Genomic DNA, 24,323 nt, shown 5'->3' with positions numbered 1-24,323 from the left:
GAGAGGTTTGAATGAGGTGAGACCAGAAATTCGATTGATCTGAGGAAGAGTGAAGAAGACCCAAGAGTCTTCAACTAAACCTGGGAAAAAAAAAACAAACAGGAGGAATGCAGTCATTGCTGAACTGGGAATGTAAAGCTTGTTCATAACTGGTGGCTACTTTGTTATGCATATTAACGGTTAGTGGAAATACATTGGATTGAACTTGTGCACATCAACACCTCTTTTCGTTTTCAGAATAGACTTGTTCCTGCTTAGTAATGATAAAATCATTTTCTATTTTCTTCCTCTTCTTTCCCCCCCTGTAGATCTGGTTGCACAGTCGTGCTAGCTTTGAGAGCATGGGTCGCTCTGGGAGCAGGAGGAAGTGGAGTGAGGTAGGATGGACGGGACGTGAGGCTCTGTGGGAAGCCCCAGCGAGCAGCGCTCTCGACCTGGGTTGGACTACTGTCGCCCTTCCGCTGATATTTTCTCCGAGGGGTCACCCCCTGCGCGTGTACAGGACCTCTGAGACGAAGGATATAACAACAGCTACACTGAGAGGTGGGGAGCGGGAGTTGTGACGACGGAGAATAATCTATACCCTGTCTATATCACACACCTTGAGAAGATGTTGGACCAAGATCCAACCCATCCTCATTTTGCATACGTGTTACCTCTACCAAATACACCTGCTTTCTCTCCATGAATGGTCATCGAAAAGCTGATTCCAGCCCACTAGTTCCTTGCGGAACGACTTCACACCATATTTGCGCACTTCCTGTCTCCTCTCTCTTTGTTTCCAGGTTGGAGTTGGGAGCGAGGTGTGCAGACAGGACTGAGGCTGAGACTCAGAGGGCTCTGAGATCGAGCTAGGATGAGGCTGAGACAGCATGTCTTCACCGGTGTCGAGAGGCTGACAGGAGGACGACTGTCGGGAGACTCAAACGTGAACCGAGCTGGATGAGAGAGAGGGCAGATGACAACAAGAGCGAGCAGACCCTGGGTGGGATGGAAGCCTGGATGGCCTTGATCGGACAGGAGCTGGGAAGACCATCAGTCCTGGAACCACGGCGGCCTTCCAGCAGGAACCTCAGGTCTCGTAGGCTGAGGACGCCGGCGGGGGGGTGGACAGGAGGGGGGTCAGAAGTAGTGGGGACACTGGGGACACCTACACCTAGCGGGTGCCCCGAGGGAGGTGGGTGACAGCACTACCCCTAGCTTGAGGGGTAGCAGCATGAGGCGGAGACGTCATCTAAATGAGAAAAAGAACGGAGGCACACGGCATCTAATGGAGAAAAGAACGGAGACACACGGCATCTAAATGGAGAAAAGAACGGAGGACACACGGCATCTAAATGGAGAAAAGAACGGAGAGAAAGAACGGAGGACACACGGCATCTAATGAGAAAAGAACGGAGGACACACGGCATCTAAATGGAGAAAAGAACGGAGGACACACGGCATCTAAATGGAGGAAAGAACGGAGGACACACGGCATCTAAAGGAGAAAAGAACGGAGGACACACGGCATCTAAATGGAGAAAAGAACGGAGGACCACCGGCATCTAAATGGAGAGAAAAGAACGGAGGACACACGGCATCTAAATGGAGAAAGAACGGAGGACACACGGCATCTAAATGGAGAAAAGAACGGAGGACACACGGCATCTAAATGGAGAAAAGAACGGAGGACACACGGCATCTAAATGGAGAAAAGAACGGAGGACACACGGCAGCTCTAAATGGAGGAGAAAGAACGGAGGACGGACACACGGCATCTAAATGGAGAAAAGAACGGAGGACACACGGCATCTAAATGGAGAAAAGAAGGAGGACACACGGCATCTAATGGAGAAAAGAACGGAGGACACACGGCATCTAAATGGAGGAAAGAACGGAGGACACACGGCATCTAAATGGAGAAAAGAGCGGAGGACACACGGCATCTAAATGGAGAAAAGAACGGAGGACTACACGGCATCTAAATGGAGAAAAGAACGGAGGACACACGGCTCTAAATGGAGAAAGAACGGAGGACACACGGCATCACATGGAGAAACACGGCATCTAAATGGAGAAAAGAACGGAGGACACACGGCATCTAAATGGAGAAAAGAACGGAGGACACACGGCATCTAAATGGAGAAAAGAACGGAGGACACACGGCATCTAAATGGCGAAAAGAACGGAGGACACACGGCATCTAAATGGCGAAAAGAACGGAGGACACACGGCATCTAAATGGCGAAAAGAACGGAGGACACACGGCATCTAAATGGCGAAAAGAACGGAGGACACACGGCATCTAAATGGAGAAAAGAACGGAGGACACACGGCATCTAAATGGAGAAAAGAACGGAGGACACACGGCATCTAAATGGAGAAAAGAACGGAGGACACACGGCATCTAAATGTAGAAAAGAACGGAGGACGCACGGCATCTAAATGTAGAAAAGAACGGAGGACACACGGCATCTAAATGGAGAAAAGAACGGAGGACACACGGCATCTAAATGGAGAAAAGAACGGAGGACACACGGCATCTAAATGGAGAAAAGAACGGAGGATACACGGCATCTAAATGTAGAAAAGAGCGGAGGACACACGGCATCTAAATGGAGAAAAGAACGGAGGACACACGGCATCGAAATGGAGAAAAGAACGGAGGACACACGGCATCTAAATGGAGAAAAGAACGGAGGACACACGGCATCTAAATGGAGAAAAGAACGGAGGACACACGGCATCTAAATGGAGAAAAGAACGGAGGACACACGGCATCTAAATGGAGAAAAGAACGGAGGACACACGGCATCTAAATGGAGAAAAGAACGGAGGATACACGGCATCTAAATGGAGAAAAGAACGGAGGATACACGGCATCTAAATGGAGAAAAGAACGGAGGACACACGGCATCTAAATGGAGAAAAGAACGGAGGACACACGGCATCTAAATGGCGAAAAGAACGGAGGACACACGGCATCTAAATGGAGAAAAGAACGGAGGACACACGGCATCTAAATGGAGAAAAGAACGGAGGACACACGGCATCTAAATGGAGAAAAGAACGGAGGACACACGGCATCTAAATGGAGAAAAGAACGGAGGACACACGGCATCTAAATGGAGAAAAGAACGGAGGACACACGGCATCTAAATGGAGAAAAGAACGGAGGACACACGGCATCTAAATGGAGAAAAGAACGGAGGACACACGGCATCTAAATGGAGAAAAGAACGGAGGACACACGGCATCTAAATGGAGAAAAGAACGGAGGACACACGGCATCTAAATGGAGAAAAGAACGGAGGACACACGGCATCTAAATGGAGAAAAGAACGGAGGACACACGGCATCTAAATGGAGAAAAGAACGGAGGACACACGGCATCTAAATGGAGAAAAGAACGGAGGACACACGGCATCTAAATGGAGAAAAGAACGGAGGACACACGGCATCTAAATGTAGAAAAGAACGGAGGACACACGGCATCTAAATGTAGAAAAGAACGGAGGACACACGGCATCTAAATGGAGAAAAGAACGGAGGACACACGGCATCTAAATGTAGAAAAGAACGGAGGACACACGGCATCTAAATGGAGAAAAGAACGGAGGACACACGGCATCTAAATGTAGAAAAGAACGGAGGACACACGGCATCTAAATGGAGAAAAGAACGGAGGATACACGGCATCTAAATGTAGAAAAGAACGGAGGACACACGGCATCTAAATGGAGAAAAGAACGGAGGACACACGGCATCGAAATGGAGAAAAGAACGGAGGACACACGGCATCTAAATGGAGAAAAGAACGGAGGACACACGGCATCTAAATGGAGAAAAGAACGGAGGACACACGGCATCTAAATGGAGAAAAGAACGGAGGACACACGGCATCTAAATGGAGAAAAGAACGGAGGACACACGGCATCTAAATGGAGAAAAGAACGGAGGACACACGGCATCTAAATGGAGAAAAGAACGGAGGACACACGGCATCTAAATGGAGAAAAGAACGGAGGATACACGGCATCTAAATGGAGAAAAGAACGGAGGACACACGGCATCTAAATGGAGAAAAGAACGGAGGACACACGGCATCTAAATGGAGAAAAGAACGGAGGATACACGGCATCTAAATGGAGAAAAGAACGGAGGATACACGGCATCTAAATGGAGAAAAGAACGGAGGACACACGGCATCTAAATGGAGAAAAGAACGGAGGACACACGGCATCTAAATGGCGAAAAGAACGGAGGACACACGGCATCTAAATGGAGAAAAGAACGGAGGACACACGGCATCTAAATGGAGAAAAGAACGGAGGACACACGGCATCTAAATGGAGAAAAGAACGGAGGACACACGGCATCTAAATGGAGAAAAGAACGGAGGACACACGGCATCTAAATGGAGAAAAGAACGGAGGACACACGGCATCTAAATGGAGAAAAGAACGGAGGATACACGGCATCTAAATGGAGAAAAGAACGGAGGACACACGGCATCTAAATGGAGAAAAGAACGGAGGACACACGGCATCTAAATGGAGAAAAGAACGGAGGACACACGGCATCTAAATGGAGAAAAGAACGGAGGACACACGGCATCTAAATGGAGAAAAGAACAGAGGACACACGGCATCTAAATGGAGAAAAGAACGGAGGATACACGGCATCTAAATGGAGAAAAGAACGGAGGACACACGGCATCTAAATGGAGAAAAGAACGGAGGATACACGGCATCTAAATGGAGAAAAGAACGGAGGATACACGGCATCTAAATGGAGAAAAGAACGGAGGACACACGGCATCTAAATGGAGAAAAGAACGGAGGACACACGGCATCTAAATGGAGAAAAGAACGGAGGACACACGGCATCTAAATGGAGAAAAGAACGGAGGATACACGGCATCTAAATGGAGAAAAGAACGGAGGACACACGGCATCTAAATGGCGAAAAGAACGGAGGACACACGGCATCTAAATGGAGAAAAGAACGGAGGACACACGGCATCTAAATGGAGAAAAGAACGGAGGACACACGGCATCTAAATGGAGAAAAGAACGGAGGACACACGGCATCTAAATGGCGAAAAGAACGGAGGACACACGGCATCTAAATGGAGAAAAGAACGGAGGATACACGGCATCTAAATGGAGAAAAGAACGGAGGACACACGGCATCTAAATGGAGAAAAGAACGGAGGATTACACGGCATCTAAATGGAGAAAAGAACGGAGGACACACGGCATCTAAATGGAGAAAAGAACGGAGGACACACGGCATCTAAATGTAGAAAAGAACGGAGGACACACGGCATCTAAATGGAGAAAAGAACGGAGGATACACGGCATCTAAATGGAGAAAAGAACGGAGTATGAGCAGAGAGAAAAAGACGACTAGAGAACGGACCAGAACTGAAAATCCCCAGAATCCACTAGCACACCATACAGCTTCTCAAAGGAGAACATGTATGTTACAAGAATACATAGAATGCAACTGAACGAGAGAGTGATAGATTGAGAGAGAGAGATAGAGAGAGAGAGGGAGAGGGAGTTACTCGCGAGTCGTAGGTCCTGCTATGGCCTCTGTGGTCCTTGTTGAGCCCCATCCTAGAGTGGAGCTACAGTACAGTAACGTATGGACAGAACAGCACAGAGTCAAGAGGTTTACAACAGACAGGCAGAGTAGAGGAATGCTAGGAGACAGTAGTATAGCGAGAAGTTATCAACATGAGCATTTTAATAGGTAACCCACCAGAGTTCAATGAAACAAAGATCTATGACTAGACAAGAGGTCGTTGAGAAGTGAACAGCCATACCAGAGGTTAAAAGCGAGGTAGGAGATGAAGTGAAGAAAAGAACGAGAGAATACAGAGAACGGGGCAAAGGAGAACGGATCAACAGCAGCTGGCAGCATGATGTTGTGTAACAGTGTTACTGAGCTTAACACAGATGAACAGTACCACAATGAGCAGTTCTGACCCGGGTGGTGGTGGGTATATTTAGTATACTGAACAAAAGTCAAAAACGCAAGACAAATATTTTACTGAGTTACTGTTCATATGAGGAACTCAGTCAATTTAAATAAATTAATTAGGACCAGATCTATGAACTTCGCATGACTGGGTAAACAGATATGCATCTGTTGGTCACAGATACCTTAATAAAAAGGTAGAGGTGTGGATCAGAAAACCAGTCAGTATCTGGGAACTGGAAACCGCTGCCGCACACGTCGATTCAAAGCATCCCAAACATGCTCAGTGGGTGACATGTCTGCTGAGTATGCATACCATGGAAGAACAGGGACATTTTCAGCTTCCAGGAATTGTGTACAGATCCTTGCGATATGGGTCAGTGCATTATCATGCTGAAACATGAGGTGATGGTGGCGGAGGAATGGCACAATGGGCCTCAGGATCTCAACACGGAATCTCTGTGCATTCAAATTGCCATCAATAAAATGCAATTGTGTCCACTGCCCGTAGCTTATGGCCGCCTATACCATAGCCCCATGGGGCACTCTGTTCACAACGTTGACATCAGCAAACTGCTCACCCACACACGTGTTCTGCAGTTATGAGGCCGGTTGGACATACTGCCAAATTATCTAAAACAGTGTTGGAGTTGGCTTATGGTAGGGAAATGAAAATTCAATTCTCTGGCAACAACTCTGTTGGACATTCCTGCTGTCAGCATGCCAACTGCACGCTCCCTCAAAACTTGACACGTGTGACAAAATTGCACATTTTAGAGTGGCCTTCATTGTTCCCAGCACAATTGCACTTGTGTAATAATCATACTGTTTAACTTCTTATGGCTGGGGGCAGTATTGAGTAGCTTGGATGAATACGGTGCCCAGAGTAAACTGCCTGCTACTCAGTCCCAGTTGCTAATATATGCATATTTTTAGTAGATTTGGATAGAAAACTCTCTGAAGTTTCTAAAACTGTTTGAATGATGTCTGTGAGTATAACAGAACTCATATGGCAGGCATAAACCTGAGAAAAAATCCAACCAGGAAGTGGGAAATCTGAGGTTTGTAGATTTTCAACTCATCGCCTATCGAATATACAGTGGGATATTGGTCATATTGCACTTCCTAAGGCTTCCGCTAAATGTCAACAGTCTTTAGAACCTTGTTTGATGCTTCTACTGTGAAGGAGGGGGGGAATGAGGGCTCTTTGAGGCATGGGTCTGGCAGAGTGCCATGAGCTGACCAGGCACGTTCACGTGAGAGAGTTAGTTTGCGTTCCATTGCATTTCTGAAGACAAAGGAATTCTCCGGTTGGAACATTATTAAAGATTGATTCTCTACTTCGTTTGACATGTTTCTACGAACTGTAATATTACTTTTTGTCTGAACTTTCGCATGGACTTGCCCGCGCGTCGTGAGTTTGGATTGTGTACTGAACGCGTGAACAAAAAGGAGGTATTTGGACATAAATGATGGACTTTATGGAACAAATCAAACATTTATTGTGGAACTGGGATTCCTGGGAGTGCATTCTGATGAAGATCATCAAAGGTAAGTGAATATTTATAATGCTATTCTGACATCTGTTGACTCCACAACATGGCGGATATCTTCATGGCTTGTTTGGGCTCTGAGCGCTGTACTCAGATTATAGCACGGTGTGCTTTTTCCGTAAAGTTTTTCTTAAATCTGACACAGCGGTTGCATTAAGGAAAGGTTTATCTAAAGTTCCATGTAAAATACTTGTATCTTTTATCAATGTTTATTATGAGTATTTCTGTAAATTGATGTGGCTCTCTGCAAAATCACCGGATGTTTTGGAGGCAAAACATTACTGAACATAACGTGCCTATGTAAACTGAGATTTTTGGATATAAATTAGAGGTTGACCGATTAATCGGAATAGCTGATTAATTAGGGCCGATTTCAAGTTTTCATAACAATCGGAAATCTGTATCTCTCCCTATGAATCTATCCACCTAGGCTGGAGATGAACGTTCTGGACTACATTAAGAATAGTAGGACAGGAGGTCAGCCTCCTTAAGCACTCAACCTAAACAACAACGACATTACAATAGTCAAACAACAGACACGGATGAGAGGTCATCACAATAGCTAGCACACAACAAGACTGGAGGGGAAATATCAGAGACACAGCTGCCTGTGGGATATTTTATGTACAGCAGGCTTGACTGCCTTTACCATGACAACGGGCTCATGAGAACATGACAAGAGGAGAGTAGGACTGCCATCAGAAGAACATAGTGACTTGCTTCACTGTGTGGTCGCTGATGCTGCCAGCACTCTCTCCATAACTTCCTCTTCTCTCCCCCCTTTCTCCCTCACGTTCTCCTCTCTCACTTTCTCCTCTCTTCCTCCCTTTCTCCTTTCTCTCTCCTCACTTTCTCCTTTCTCTCTCCTCACTTTCTCCTCTGTATCTCTCCCTCACTTTCTGCTCTCTCTCTCCCTCCCTTTCTCCTCTCTCTCTCCCTCCCTTTCTCCTCTCGCTCTCCCTCCCTTTCTCCTCTCGCTCTCCCTCCCTTTCTCCTCTCGCTCTCCCTCCCTTTCTCCTCTCGCTCTCCCTCCCTTTCTCCTCTCGCTCTCCCTCCCTTTCTCCTCTCGCTCTCCCTCCCTTTCTCCTCTCGCTCGCTCTCCCTTTCTCCTCTCTCTCTCCCTCCCTTTCTCCTCCCTCTCTCCCTCCCTCCCTTTCTCCTCCCTCTCTCTCTCCCCACTTTCTCCTTTCTCTCTCCTCACTTTCTCCTCTGTATCTCTCCCTCACTTTCTGCTCTCTCTCTCCCTCCCTTTCTCCTCTCGCTCTCCCTCCCTTTCTCCTCTCGCTCTCCCTCCCTTTCTCCTCTCTCCCTCCCTTTCTCCTCTCGCTCTCCCTCTCTCTCTCCCTCCCTTTCTCCTCCCTCTCTCCCTCCCTCCCTTTCTCCTCCCTCTCTCTCTCTCCCTTCCTTTCTCCTCTCTCTCTCTCTCCCTCCCACAACAGAGGTCATGAATGAAAGTGAGGCAAACAGAAAAGGGAAGGATTGAATGAATATACAAGTGAATGAATGAATTAAGCAGAAGGAAATATTATTAGATCAGTATTCTTTCGCTTTGCCAGATGCTGCATAAAAACACACACACACACACACACACACACACACACACACACACACACACACACACACACACACACACACACACACACACACACACACACACACACACACACACACACACACACACACGATGAGATGAGGGTCAAGCAGAAACAGATGAGTCAGCATGTTGATGAATGCCAATAAGGACTCTGATTACCTTTTGGACTAAAAGAAAGACGTGACTGTCAGGCCCAATCAAAAAAATACTTACTAGGAGATTACCCAATCAGAGGGATCGATCAGCGCCTGTGGGCCAGGATTCCAATAGCGTTAACAGGACAATATGTCATGTCCTCTAGTGATAAAGTGAGCCTGTCACAGACCTGAGATGACAGGAAGACTTGCTGATGGCCCTGAGCGTGGTGTGTGTTTGTGTAACCATTTACCTGGTCCAAGGTAGAGTACCTAGACCGGAGCGTGATGACCTCATCCAGGTGAGCCCTGAACTCTCTCCGTGCAGCCTGGAGAAAGCCACAGGACAGTCACTCGCCTGGACCACACACACACACACGCACGCACGCACGCACGCACGCACGCACGCACGCACGCACGCACGCACGCACGCACGCACGCACGCGCACACACACACACACACACACACACACACACACACACACACACACACACACACACGCCAAACATGGCACATACAAATTAGGCTCATGAGTGCACAAAAACACAGGTATGGCTCACACAGACACAAACACAGGTATGTCTCACACAGACACAAACACAGGTATGGCTCACACAGACACAAACACAGGTATGGCTCACACAGACACAAACACAGGTATGGCTCACGCAGACACAAACACAGGTATGGCTCACACAGACACAAACACAGGTATGGCTCACACAGACACAAACACAGGTATGGCTCACACAGACACAAACACAGGTATGTCTCACACAGACACAAACACAGGTATGGCTCACACAGACACAAACACAGGTATGTCTCAAACACACACACAACCACAGGTAACGCGTACACACACAAGCACACTACCCACCAATTCCCAATTGTCCTGACACACACTGGCCAAACACACTACAAAGCAAGTACGCCTGCATGGACTGGTATGAGATGGAGACTGCAGACATTTAGCCAAACAAATGGAGCCAAATCAAATATGAAAGAAACCTCAAACCGCACTGAACCACATGGATATGACTCTACAATTTCACTTTTATTGACTCAATCTGAACATCCAGAGGGCAAGGAACCCCAAACTGTTTCTAAACACAAACAAAGCAAAAGGTCATGGTTACCATGGTTATAATGATACCGTGATGATTAGGACGGGAGGAGATTTTTAAAAGCATCGTTCTGAGAGTGGATTAGATTTAATGCCTGAGGAATGAGTGTGAGAAAAAGAGAGAGAGAGCGAGAGAGAGAGAGAGCGAGAGAGCGAGAGAGCGAGAGAGCGAGAGAGAGAGAGAGAGAGAGAGAGAGAGGGCTATAATGTAGAGAAGCAAGGGTTCAGGGTTGGTCTGACTATGTGTGTCTGTTTGTTTGTGTGTGATTGTGTGTGACAGATAGTCCAGCTCAGAGCAGGAGGTCATCAGTTCACACCACAACGAGGGGCTATGGAACAAGGGAAGGATAAAGAAGATAAATAGAACAATGATGAATAATGACGTTGATAAAAGAAAACGTGTTCCAAAATAAACACTTGGGTCAAACGCACATCATTTAGCCAGTAAACACACATTATGTAGCCAGTAAACACATATCATTTAGTCAGTAAACACACATCATTTAGCCAGTAAACACACATTATGTAGCCAGTAAACACATATCATTTAGTCAGTAAACGCACATCATGTAGCCAGTAAACACACATCATGTAGCCAGTAAACACACATCATTTAGTCAGTAAACACACATCATTTATCCAGTAAACACACATCATGTAGCCAGTAAACACACATCATGTAGCCAGTAAACACACATCATGTAGCCAGTAAACACACATCATTTATCCAGTAAACACACATAATGTAGCCAGTAAACACACATCATGTAGCCAGTAAACACACATCATTTATCCAGTAAACACACATCATGTAGCCAGTAAACACACATCATTTATCCAGTAAACACACATCATTTATCCAGTAAACACACATCATGTAGCCAGTAAACACACATCATTTATCCAGTAAACACACATCATGTAGCCAGTAAACACACATCATGTAGCCAGTAAACACACATCATTTATCCAGTAAACACACATCATTTATCCAGTAAACACACATCATGTAGCCAGTAAACACACATCATGTAGCCAGTAAACACACATCATGTAGCCAGTAAACACACATCATGTAGCCAGTAAACACACATCATGTAGCCAGTAAACACACATCATTTATCCAGTAAACACACATCATGTAGCCAGTAAACACACATCATTTATCCAGTAAACACACATCATTTATCCAGTAAACACACATCATGTAGCCAGTAAACACACATCATGTAGCCAGTAAACACACATCATTTATCCAGTAAACACACATCATGTAGCCAGTAAACACACATCATTTATCCAGTAAACACACATCATTTATCCAGTAAACACACATCATGTAGCCAGTAAACACACATCATGTAGCCAGTAAACACACATCATTTATCCAGTAAACACACATCATGTAGCCAGTAAACACACATCATTTATCCAGTAAACACACATCATGTAGCCAGTAAACACACATCATTTATCCAGTAAACACACATCATTTATCCAGTAAACACACATCATGTAGCCAGTAAACACACATCATGTAGCCAGTAAACACACATCATGTAGCCAGTAAACACACATCATTTATCCAGTAAACTCAAAAACCCAAGAAATAGCTTACAACAACGCAACAAATAATAGTGTAGAGTATCTCCAGATTTCTAAGCTCTTTGGTCACCAGTAAGATGCATGTCTGGTTGAGAGGTTTGGGGGGTCACAGTGCTGCAGTGAGGGTAGGGGAGAAGGGGGGCGGATGGAAGGATAGAGGGAGGGGAGGGGAGGAGGAGGAGGTGAGGGGAGGACAGTGGAGAGGAGGGAAGGTGAGGAGAGGAGGGGGGCAGGTGTAAGGATAGAGGGAGGGGAGAGGAGGTGAGGGAAGGTGATGTGAGGGGAGGAGTGGAGTGGGACAGGTGGAAGGATAGAAAATAGGGAGGAAAGGACTGTGGAAGGGCCTCTAAGGAGGCAGGACTAGGGTATTTGACGGAGGAAGAGTGATAGAAGAGAGGATGGATTTTGATGGGGTGATTGCCATGGCAACGCAGGTAGATTGACACATGCGGAGGTACCTCTGAGACACTATAAGTAGATGAGCAGGAGGGGAGCCGGGCCTAGGGACGGTGCCGTGGGAGAGAGAGAGAGGGAGGGAGAAGGAGAAGAGATCAGAGAGATAGGGGAAGAGGGGAAGGGAGGGAGAAGAGAACAGGGTTAACACAGCAGCCAGTGGCAGCTGTCGGCAGGAGAGAGGACAGACAAAATAGTGCCCCTAGTGGGCTGGAGGATTGCATCTCACACTAAATACAAGGCGGGAAGGGGAAGGCACAGTTCAAATGTCAAACTACTACTGGGACATGAGTTTTGTCCTAAGGCTACTCCATCTCAACAAGACCTATAGTAGGACATGAGTTTTGTCCTATGGCTACTCCATCTCAACAAGACCTATAGTAGGACATGAGTTTTGTCCTATGGCTACTCCATCTCAACAAGACCTATAGTAGGACATGAGTTTTGTCCTATGGCTACTCCATCTCAACAAGACAGAGATCTATCATCATAGAGACAATCCAAAGATGCCTGCACTAATGCTATGATAAACCACCACAGTACTGCAAAAGAAAGTAAAACCCAGCTCAGCAACAGAGACATCTGCTACTGTTATTGCTACAGATCAACTGTGCTGCAGCATTATCTAGTGCTGCAGCATTATCTAGTGCTGCAGCATTATCTAGTGCTGCAGGAACAACAGAAGAGGACTATTGAGTTGGGAAGATTAGAATAGTGCTAAGACAGCGTTATGGATGGGGTCTCTCACACACACACACACACACACACACACACACACACACACACACACACACACACACACACACACACACACACACACACACACACACACATTGCTTGGGTTGGGCTTTAGTTTAATCAGTTCACGTATGAGTCAGGTCAGGTGGCTCCACATGCACCTTTCACCTCAGACTGAGTGAAGTGTGTGTGTGTGTGTGTGTGTGTGTGTGTGTGTGTGTGTGTGTGTGTGTGTGTGTGTGTGTGTGTGTGTGTGCGTGACCATAGCAAGCATAGGATCCCTGTGGTTCTTCTTGGGATGACCTCCGACTCCTTCTCCCATCATCAATCAACGTCTATTGTGTGTGTGTGTGTGGTATAGGGGTGTGTGGGGGGGTGGGGTGGAGGACAAATCAATATTACAAAGACAAGAGGGTAGGCGTGACATGGGCAGACCTGGCGCCTGAACAAATCATCTGGAAGGGCATTTGATTTCCATAGGCGGGCCCATTTCTTCGCCGGTTCTCCTACGTCTCCACACATTGTTTTAATGGGTCTAATATTAAAGACCACAGGCAGCTCATGATTTTCATGATTGAGGAAGCTTACAATTTATCCTACCATTTCTACTGATCTGCAAGCCAGTTATAAATATTTATATATACACAATGTTTTCCTTTCTCAAAATCATTGTCACGTGGTTAATCACTATGGTGAGAGCACTAGCCTATGCCATATGGACACACTGATACACTGTGATCCACTGGTGGCTAAAGACACGAGAGCACAGAACTCAGAGATAGCCTATAGGCCAATGCAGCAGTAGGCCTATATACACAGTGATGGAAAAAGTACCCAATTGTCATACTTGACTAAAAGTAAAGATACCTTAATAGAAAATGACTCAAGCAAAAGTGAAAGTCTAACAGTAAAATACTACTTTAGTAAAAGTCAAAAAATATTTGGTTTGAAAAATACTCAAGTATCAAAAGTAAATGTAATTGCTAAAATATACTTTAGTATCAAAAGTAAAATAATAAATCGTTTAAAATTCCTTATATTAAGCTAATCTTTTTAATTTACGGATAGCCAGGGGAACACTCCAACACTCAGACATAATTTACAAATGAAGCATTTGTGTTTTGTGAGTCTGTGAGTGCGCCAGATCAGAGGCAGTAGGGATGACCAGGGATGTTCCTTGATTAGCGTGTGAATTTGACCATTTTCCTGTACTACTAAGCATTACAAATGTAATGAGTACTGTTGGGTGTCAAGGAAAACATATGGAGTAAAAAGTACATAATTTTATTGAGGAATGTAGTAAAAGTAAAAGTTGTCAAAAATATAAACAGTAAAGTAAAGTACAGATGCGGGCGGCAGTTAGCCTAGTGGTTAGAGCGTTGGACTAGTATCCGAAAGGTTGCAAGATCGAATCCCTGAGCTGACAAGGTAAACATCTGTCGTTCTGCCCCTGAACAAGGCAGTTAACCCACTGTTCCTCGGCCGTCATTGAAAATAAGAATTTGTTCTTAACTGACTTGCCTAGTTTAATAAAGGTAAAATTAAAATAAATAAATAAAATACACCAAAAAAACTACTTAAATAGTACTTTCAAGTATTTTACACCACTGTAAACTTCCATCACCAACTAAGTAAAATAATATAGGCCTAAAGCTGATTCTGATTCTGGTTCTTTCAATCACATTCATCTCCCTCTTTCTCCTGTCTGCCTCCCTTTCTGTCTGTCTTCTCCCCTTTCTGTCTGTCTGCCTCCCTCTTCCGCCAGTCTGCCTCCCTCTTCCGCCAGTCTGCCTCCCTCTTCCGCCTGTCTGCCTCCCTCTTCCGCCTGTCTGCCTCCCTCTTCCGCCTGTCTGCCTCCCTCTTCCGCCTGTCTGCCTCCCTCTTCCGCCTGTCTGCCTCCCTCTTCCGCCTGTCTGCCTCCCTCTTCCGCCTGTCTGCCTCCCTCTTCCGCCTGTCTGCCTCCCTCCCTCTTCCGCCTGTCTCTCTCCCTTTCTGTCTGTCTTGGCTTGAGCTATTGCTAATGAAGTTAGGATTGCACAGACCACACGCACACACACACACACACACACACACACACACACACACACACACACACACACACACACACACACACAACAACACTGGCACAGACCACACGCACACACACACACAACAACAACACTGGCACAGACCACACGCACGCACACACACACAACAACAACACTGGCACAGACCACACGCACACACACACACAACAACAACACTGGCACAGACCACACGAACGCACACACACAACAACAACACTGGCACAGACCACACGCACGCACACACACAACAACAACACTGGCACAGACCACACGCACGCACACACACAACAACAACACTGGCACAGACCACACGCACGCACACACACAACAACAACACTGGCACAGACCACACGCACGCACACACACAACAACAACACTGGCACAGACCACACGCACGCACACACACAACAACAACACTGGCACAGACCACACGCACGCACACACACAACAACAACACTGGCACAGACCACACACACACACACACACAACAACAACACTGGCACAGACCACACGCACGCACGCACACACACACAACAACACTGGCACAGACCACACGCACGCACACACACAACAACAACACTGGCACAGACCACACGCACGCACGCACACACACACAACAACACTGGCACAGACCGCACGCACGCACACACACACAACAACAACACTGGCACAGACCACACGCACGCACACACACACAACAACAACACTGGCACAGACCACACACACACACAAACATACCAACCAAGGTTAATTAATACCAAGGCTGTTGTTTTGTGCAATTATTACATGGTACTTCAACATGAGGGAAACAAAGGCATGGGAAATGGATATTATCCCACAGTTAATTCATCTGCAATGCTGTACAGTCACCAGGTGTGTGTGTGTGTTTGGTATGCATGGGTGTGTGTGTGTGTTCAGCTCCCCTCCAGGGCTGTAGTGTTCAGACTCATAAGCAGCCGCCTGTCCGCCCACTCTTCCCCATCCCCAGAAGGTACCACTCTGGAGGCCCGCAGAACCTCTCCTCACCCCTTCTCACCCTTCCTCACCCCTCCTTACCCGCTCAAACCCTCTAGCCTCAGCGCTCCTCACCTTGCCTGTGTGTGCCTCCCAGTCATGCTGTTCTCCATCCAGTTAGTGTAACCACATCCAGGAGAGCAGCCTGGAGCACTGTGGTGATGCATTAAAGACCATGCTAGTTACACCTAATGTGATAGAACATGTCAATGACATGGTGCAACGTAAAAACTCAAGGCACATTTTCTTTTTAAAGGCAGAAACGTTTTGGAGTTTTCTTTTAATGTACTGGTGCATCCAAGCAGTTGTATAGGAATGTGATGGCTAATCCTAGGAAGGAGTTGTCAGCAGAATAGTTGTATAGGAATGTGATGGCTAATCCTAGGAAGGAGTTGTCAGCAGAATAGTTGTATAGGAATGTGATGGCTAATCCTAGGAAGGAGTTGTCAGCAGAATAGTTCTATAGGATCAATAAAAAGCTACAATGGCTGTGTTTAGCCTACAAGGACAGGCAGGGTTCTCCACTCCACAGTAGAAAAAGCTGCTACAGCTTGAGGAAGAGGGCAGACACACACACACACACACACACACACACACACACACACACACACACACACACACACACACACACACACACACACACACACACACACACACACACACACACACACACACACACACACACACACACACACACACACACACACACACCGCCCGCTGTGGAGTCAACCAGAGCCCAACAACCCTCTACCACTGTAACTGGACTGAGAGTGAATTAAAAACATTATGAAACAGTCCTTGAGTGTTGTTGTGATGAATATGGGTGACGCTGTCTAACTCTCGCTCCATGTTACAGAGGAGAAACTATGTTGTTGTGATGAATATGGGTGAGGCTGTCTAACTCTCGCTCCATGTTACAGAGGAGAAACTATGTTGTTGTGATGAATATGGGTGACGCTGTCTGACTCTCGCTCCATGTTACAGAGGAGAAACTATGTTGTTGTGATGAATATGGGTGACGCTGTCTGACTCTCGCTCCATGTTACAGAGGAGAAACTATGTTGTTGTGATGAATATGGGTGACGCTGTCTGACTCTCGCTCCATGTTACAGAGGAGAAACTATGTTGTTGTGATGAATATGGGTGACGCTGTCTGACTCTCGCTCCATGTTACAGAGGAGAAACTATGTTGTTGTGATGAATATGGGTGACGCTGTCTGACTCTCGCTCCATGTTACAGAGGAGAAACTATGTTGTTGTGATGAATATGAGTGACGCTGTCTAACTCTCGCTCCATGTTACAGAGGAGAAACTATGTTGTTGTGATGAATATGAGTGACGCTGTCTAACTCTCGCTCCATGTTACAGAGGAGAAACTATGTTGTTGTGATGAATATGGGTGACGCTGTCTGACTCTCGCTCCATGTTACAGAGGAGAAACTGTTGTTGTGATGAATATGGGTGACGCTGTCTGACTCTCGCTCCATGTTACAGAGGAGAAACTGTTGTTGTGATGAATATGGGTGACGCTGTCTGACTCTCGCTCCATGTTACAGAGGAGAAACTATGTTGTTGTGATGAATATGGGTGACGCTGTCTGACTCTCGCTCCATGTTACAGAGGAGAAACTATGTTGTTGTGATGAATATGGGTGACGCTGTCTGACTCTCGCTCCATGTTACAGAGGAGAAACTATGTTGTTGTGATGAATATGAGTGACGCTGTCTAACTCTCGCTCCATGTTACAGAGGAGAAACTATGTTGTTGTGATGAATATGGGTGACGCTGTCTGACTCTCGCTCCATGTTACAGAGGAGAAACTATGTTGTTGTGATGAATATGGGTGACGCTGTCTAACTCTCGCTCCATGTTACAGAGGAGAAACTATGTTGTTGTGATGAATATGGGTGAGGCTGTCTAACTCTCGCTCCATGTTACAGAGGAGAAACTATGTTGTTGTGATGAATATGGGTGACGCTGTCTGACTCTCGCTCCATGTTACAGAGGAGAAACTATGTTGTTGTAATGAATATGGGTGACGCTGTCTGACTCTCGCTCCATGTTACAGAGGAGAAACTATGTTGTTGTAATGAATATGGGTGACGCTGTCTGACTCTCGCTCCATGTTACAGAGGAGAAACTATGTTGTTGTGATGAATATGGGTGACGCTGTCTGACTCTCGCTCCATGTTACAGAGGAGAAACTATGTTGTTGTGATGAATATGGGTGACGCTGTCTAACTCTCGCTCCATGTTACAGAGGAGAAACTATGTTGTTGTGATGAATATGGGTGACGCTGTCTGACTCTCGCTCCATGTTACAGAGGAGAAACTATGTTGTTGTAATGAATATGGGTGACGCTGTCTGACTCTCGCTCCATGTTACAGAGGAGAAACTATGTTGTTGTAATGAATATGGGTGACGCTGTCTGACTCTCGCTCCATGTTACAGAGGAGAAACTATGTTGTTGTGATGAATATGGGTGACGCTGTCTGACTCTCGCTCCATGTTACAGAGGAGAAACTATGTTGTTGTGATGAATATGGGTGACGCTGTCTAACTCTCGCTCCATGTTACAGAGGAGAAACTATGTTGTTGTGATGAATATGGGTGACGCTGTCTAACTCTCGCTCCATGTTACAGAGGAGAAACTATGTTGTTGTGATGAATATGGGTGACGCTGTCTAACTCTCGCTCCATGTTACAGAGGAGAAACTATGTTGTTGTGATGAATATGGGTGACGCTGTCTGACTCTCGCTCCATGTTACAGAGGAGAAACTATGTTGTTGTAATGAATATGGGTGACGCTGTCTGACTCTCGCTCCATGTTACAGAGGAGAAACTATGTTGTTGTGATGAATATGGGTGACGCTGTCTGACTCTCGCTCCATGTTACAGAGGAGAAACTATGTTGTTGTGATGAATATGGGTGACGCTGTCTGACTCTCGCTCCATGTTACAGAGGAGAAACTATGTTGTTGTGATGAATATGGGGGACGCTGTCTGACTCTCGCTCCATGTTACAGAGGAGAAACTATGTTGTTGTGATGAATATGGGTGACGCTGTCTGACTCTCGCTCCATGTTACAGAGGAGAAACTATGTTGTTGTGATGAATATGGGTGACGCTGTCTAACTCTCGCTCCATGTTACAGAGGAGAAACTATGTTGTTGTGATGAATATGGGTGACGCTGTCTAACTCTCGCTCCATGTTACAGAGGAGAAACTATGTTGTTGTAATGAATATGGGTGACGCTGTCTGACTCTCGCTCCATGTTACAGAGGAGAAACTATGTTGTTGTGATGAATATGGGTGACGCTGTCTGACTCTCGCTCCATGTTACAGAGGAGAAACTATGTTGTTGTGATGAATATGGGTGACGCTGTCTGACTCTCGCTCCATGTTACAGAGGAGAAACTATGTTGTTGTGATGAATATGGGTGACGCTGTCTAACTCTCGCTCCATGTTACAGAGGAGAAACTATGTTGTTGTGATGAATATGGGTGACGCTGTCTAACTCTCGCTCCATGTTACAGAGGAGAAACTATGTTGTTGTGATGAATATGGGTGACGCTGTCTAACTCTCGCTCCATGTTACAGAGGAGAAACTATGTTGTTGTGATGAATATGGGTGACGCTGTCTGACTCTCGCTCCATGTTACAGAGGAGAAACTATGTTGTTGTGATGAATATGGGTGACGCTGTCTGACTCTCGCTCCATGTTACAGAGGAGAAACTATGTTGTTGTGATGAATATGGGGGACGCTGTCTAACTCTCGCTCCATGTTACAGAGGAGAAACTATGTTGTGATGAATATGGGTGACGCTGTCTAACTCTCGCTCCATGTTACAGAGGAGAAACTATGTTGTTGTGATGAATATGGGTGACGCTGTCTGACTCTCGCTCCATGTTACAGAGGAGAAACTATGTTGTTGTGATGAATATGGGTGACGCTGTCTGACTCTCGCTCCATGTTACAGAGGAGAAACTATGTTGTTGTAATGAATATGGGTGACGCTGTCTGACTCTCGCTCCATGTTACAGAGGAGAAACTATGTTGTTGTGATGAATATGGGTGACGCTGTCTGACTCTCGCTCCATGTTACAGAGGAGAAACTATGTTGTTGTGATGAATATGGGTGACGCTGTCTGACTCTCGCTCCATGTTACAGAGGAGAAACTATGTTGTTGTAATGAATATGGGGGACGCTGTCTGACTCTCGCTCCATGTTACAGAGGAGAAACTATGTTGTTGTGATGAATATGGGGGACGCTGTCTAACTCTCGCTCCATGTTACAGAGGAGAAACTATGTTGTTGTGATGAATATGGGGGACGCTGTCTAACTCTCGCTCCATGTTACAGAGGAGAAACTATGTTGTTGTGATGAATATGGGTGACGCTGTCTAACTCTCGCTCCATGTTACAGAGGAGAAACTATGTTGTTGTGATGAATATGGGTGACGCTGTCTGACTCTCGCTCCATGTTACAGAGGAGAAACTATGTTGTTGTGATGAATATGGGTGACGCTGTCTGACTCTCGCTCCATGTTACAGAGGAGAAACTATGTTGTTGTGATGAATATGGGTGACGCTGTCTGACTCTCGCTCCATGTTACAGAGGAGAAACTATGTTGTTGTAATGAATATGGGTGACGCTGTCTAACTCTCGCTCCATGTTACAGAGGAGAAACTATGTTGTTGTGATGAATATGGGTGACGCTGTCTGACTCTCGCTCCATGTTACAGAGGAGAAACTATGTTGTTGTGATGAATATGGGTGACGCTGTCTGACTCTCGCTCCATGTTACAGAGGAGAAACTATGTTGTTGTGATGAATATGGGTGACGCTGTCTAACTCTCGCTCCATGTTACAGAGGAGAAACTATGTTGTTGTGATGAATATGGGTGACGCTGTCTGACTCTCGCTCCATGTTACAGAGGAGAAACTATGTTGTTGTAATGAATATGGGTGACGCTGTCTAACTCTCGCTCCATGTTACAGAGGAGAAACTATGTTGTTGTGATGAATATGGGTGACGCTGTCTGACTCTCGCTCCATGTTACAGAGGAGAAACTATGTTGTTGTAATGAATATGGGGGACGCTGTCTAACTCTCGCTCCATGTTACAGAGGAGAAACTATGTTGTTGTGATGAATATGGGTGACGCTGTCTAACTCTCGCTCCATGTTACAGAGGAGAAACTATGTTGTTGTAATGAATATGGGTGACGCTGTCTGACTCTCGCTCCATGTTACAGAGGAGAAACTATGTTGTTGTGATGAATATGGGTGACGCTGTCTAACTCTCGCTCCATGTTACAGAGGAGAAACTATGTTGTTGTGATGAATATGGGTGACGCTGTCTGACTCTCGCTCCATGTTACAGAGGAGAAACTATGTTGTTGTAATGAATATGGGTGAGGCTGTCTGACTCTCGCTCCATGTTACAGAGGAGAAACTATGTTGTTGTGATGAATATGGGTGACGCTGTCTGACTCTCGCTCCATGTTACAGAGGAGAAACTATGTTGTTGTGATGAATATGGGTGACGCTGTCTGACTCTCGCTCCATGTTACAGAGGAGAAACTATGTTGTTGTGATGAATATGGGTGACGCTGTCTAACTCTCGCTCCATGTTACAGAGGAGAAACTATGTTGTTGTGATGAATATGGGTGACGCTGTCTGACTCTCGCTCCATGTTACAGAGGAGAAACTATGTTGTTGTGATGAATATGGGTGACGCTGTCTAACTCTCGCTCCATGTTACAGAGGAGAAACTATGTTGTTGTAATGAATATGGGTGACGCTGTCTAACTCTCGCTCCATGTTACAGAGGAGAAACTATGTTGTTGTGATGAATATGGGTGACGCTGTCTGACTCTCGCTCCATGTTACAGAGGAGAAACTATGTTGTTGTGATGAATATGAGTGACGCTGTCTAACTCTCGCTCCATGTTACAGAGGAGAAACTATGTTGTTGTAATGAATATGGGTGACGCTGTCTGACTCTCGCTCCATGTTACAGAGGAGAAACTATGTTGTTGTAATGAATATGGGTGACGCTGTCTGACTCTCGCTCCATGTTACAGAGGAGAAACTATGTTGTTGTGATGAATATGGGTGACGCTGTCTAACTCTCGCTCCATGTTACAGAGGAGAAACTATGTTGTTGTGATGAATATGGGTGACGCTGTCTGACTCTCGCTCCATGTTACAGAGGAGAAACTATGTTGTTGTGATGAATATGGGTGACGCTGTCTGACTCTCGCTCCATGTTACAGAGGAGAAACTATGTTGTTGTGATGAATATGGGTGACGCTGTCTGACTCTCGCTCCATGTTACAGAGGAGAAACTATGTTGTTGTGATGAATATGGGTGACGCTGTCTGACTCTCGCTCCATGTTACAGAGGAGAAACTATGTTGTTGTGATGAATATGGGGGACGCTGTCTGACTCTCGCTCCATGTTACAGAGGAGAAACTGTTGTTGTGATGAATATGGGTGACGCTGTCTAACTCTCGCTCCATGTTACAGAGGAGAAACTATGTTGTTGTGATGAATATGGGTGACGCTGTCTGTTAGAGCCGATTTGGACATATTTGTATAAAAGACTGAACATACTGAGCTCCATGTACATTTGTGTAAATATATTAAATATTAATGTATATGATGAAATATTAGGTACGTACCTTCATGATTTATTTACCTGATTGAGATATATTCATTTGTTATTAGTGTAACTCAGTTTTTGGCCCCCCCTCTTGCCCATTCATTGTACTGTGTTAATTGTGTTAGTATAAAGGCAGGAAGTTGGGCCTTTGGGGGGAGGAGTCCTTGCTAGATGCGGGAGCAGTATAGTTTTTTGACCATATAGACATACAGACAGACAGGTCATATTATATTATGTATTTGCATTTCAAGTAATCTCTGCTTTAAGTTGATTGGAGAATACCTTTTTGTTAGATAAGAAGAATAAACATTTTTTGTTGCACCATATCCCTGGATCTCATTGAATGTTTGGCCGTTTGGAAACGTTAAGTGTGGACTGTATGCGTCCGAAACAACCCCGCTTCAGGCTTGGGCAGTGGCTATGGTAAAGAGGAAAGGAAGCCACTACAAAAAAGTCAAAAAACTCCGTGAAGGATTACTACCGGAAGGAAATCTCCGGTTCGGACACACGCTGGATTTTGTTCTATTTGTAATTGCATTCGGACCATAAGGACAGCTCGCTTGGAAGGATTTGAACTCCTAGATTTCGCCAGCCGTGAGTAACCACTGCGAATGAATGAGCTGCCCTGTTCAATGCGATCGTTTGATCATGCATATTATGGAAGCGCAAATGTGCTTATAATTGGAATGTTTGATAAACTTGGGAATGGAATTCAAAATACAGCGCTGTGAAAACAATTAATAAGTTTAAGTTTGGGGAACACAGATCCTATGCACAATGTAGCCTAATCATATATCTAATATTTGGCCTAACGTGGAAATGCAATGCATCAACGCAACGAATGCAACTTAAGGATCTAAAGATACTGCGTGTTAACTTCATTAAAGGGACAAAACTTACAACGGGATGAAATGTTTAAAACGCATCTAAAATGCCGAACTTGACCATGTGCAATTCAAAATGGGTCAATTTGCTGAAATGGATGACTGTGTTTTTAAAGATTAAAGGAGGTCTAAAGGGGCATTACGTTTAACAATCAAACCAACAACCGCGTCATTGTAAATTGAGTGAACTAAAAGTGAATGATGGAGGATGAAATCCCAAATAAGACTCCACTGGAGAGGGCAGAGGAGCATCTAAATTCACTCTATGCAGCCCGGAGAGGCAAACTTGGAGTGTGTACACGCAAAATGAATGAAATAAAAGTCCTTGTTGATGGAGGAAACATTGAAACTGTGAATGAGAGTCTTGAAGCATTTGATGCTGTTCTCAATGACTTTAAGAATGCTCATGAATCTGTGCTAGAGCTGGTCACAGAAGAGGAACAGGAACAGGAGAGCATTAACTATTATCAACCAAGAATGAGAACTTATGAACATTTCCTGAAAGA

This window comes from Salvelinus namaycush, chromosome 28 (genome assembly GCF_016432855.1).
Source record: "Salvelinus namaycush isolate Seneca chromosome 28, SaNama_1.0, whole genome shotgun sequence".
In the NCBI taxonomy this organism is placed as follows: domain Eukaryota; kingdom Metazoa; phylum Chordata; class Actinopteri; order Salmoniformes; family Salmonidae; genus Salvelinus; species Salvelinus namaycush.
This window is presented reverse-complemented; position numbering follows the sequence as displayed.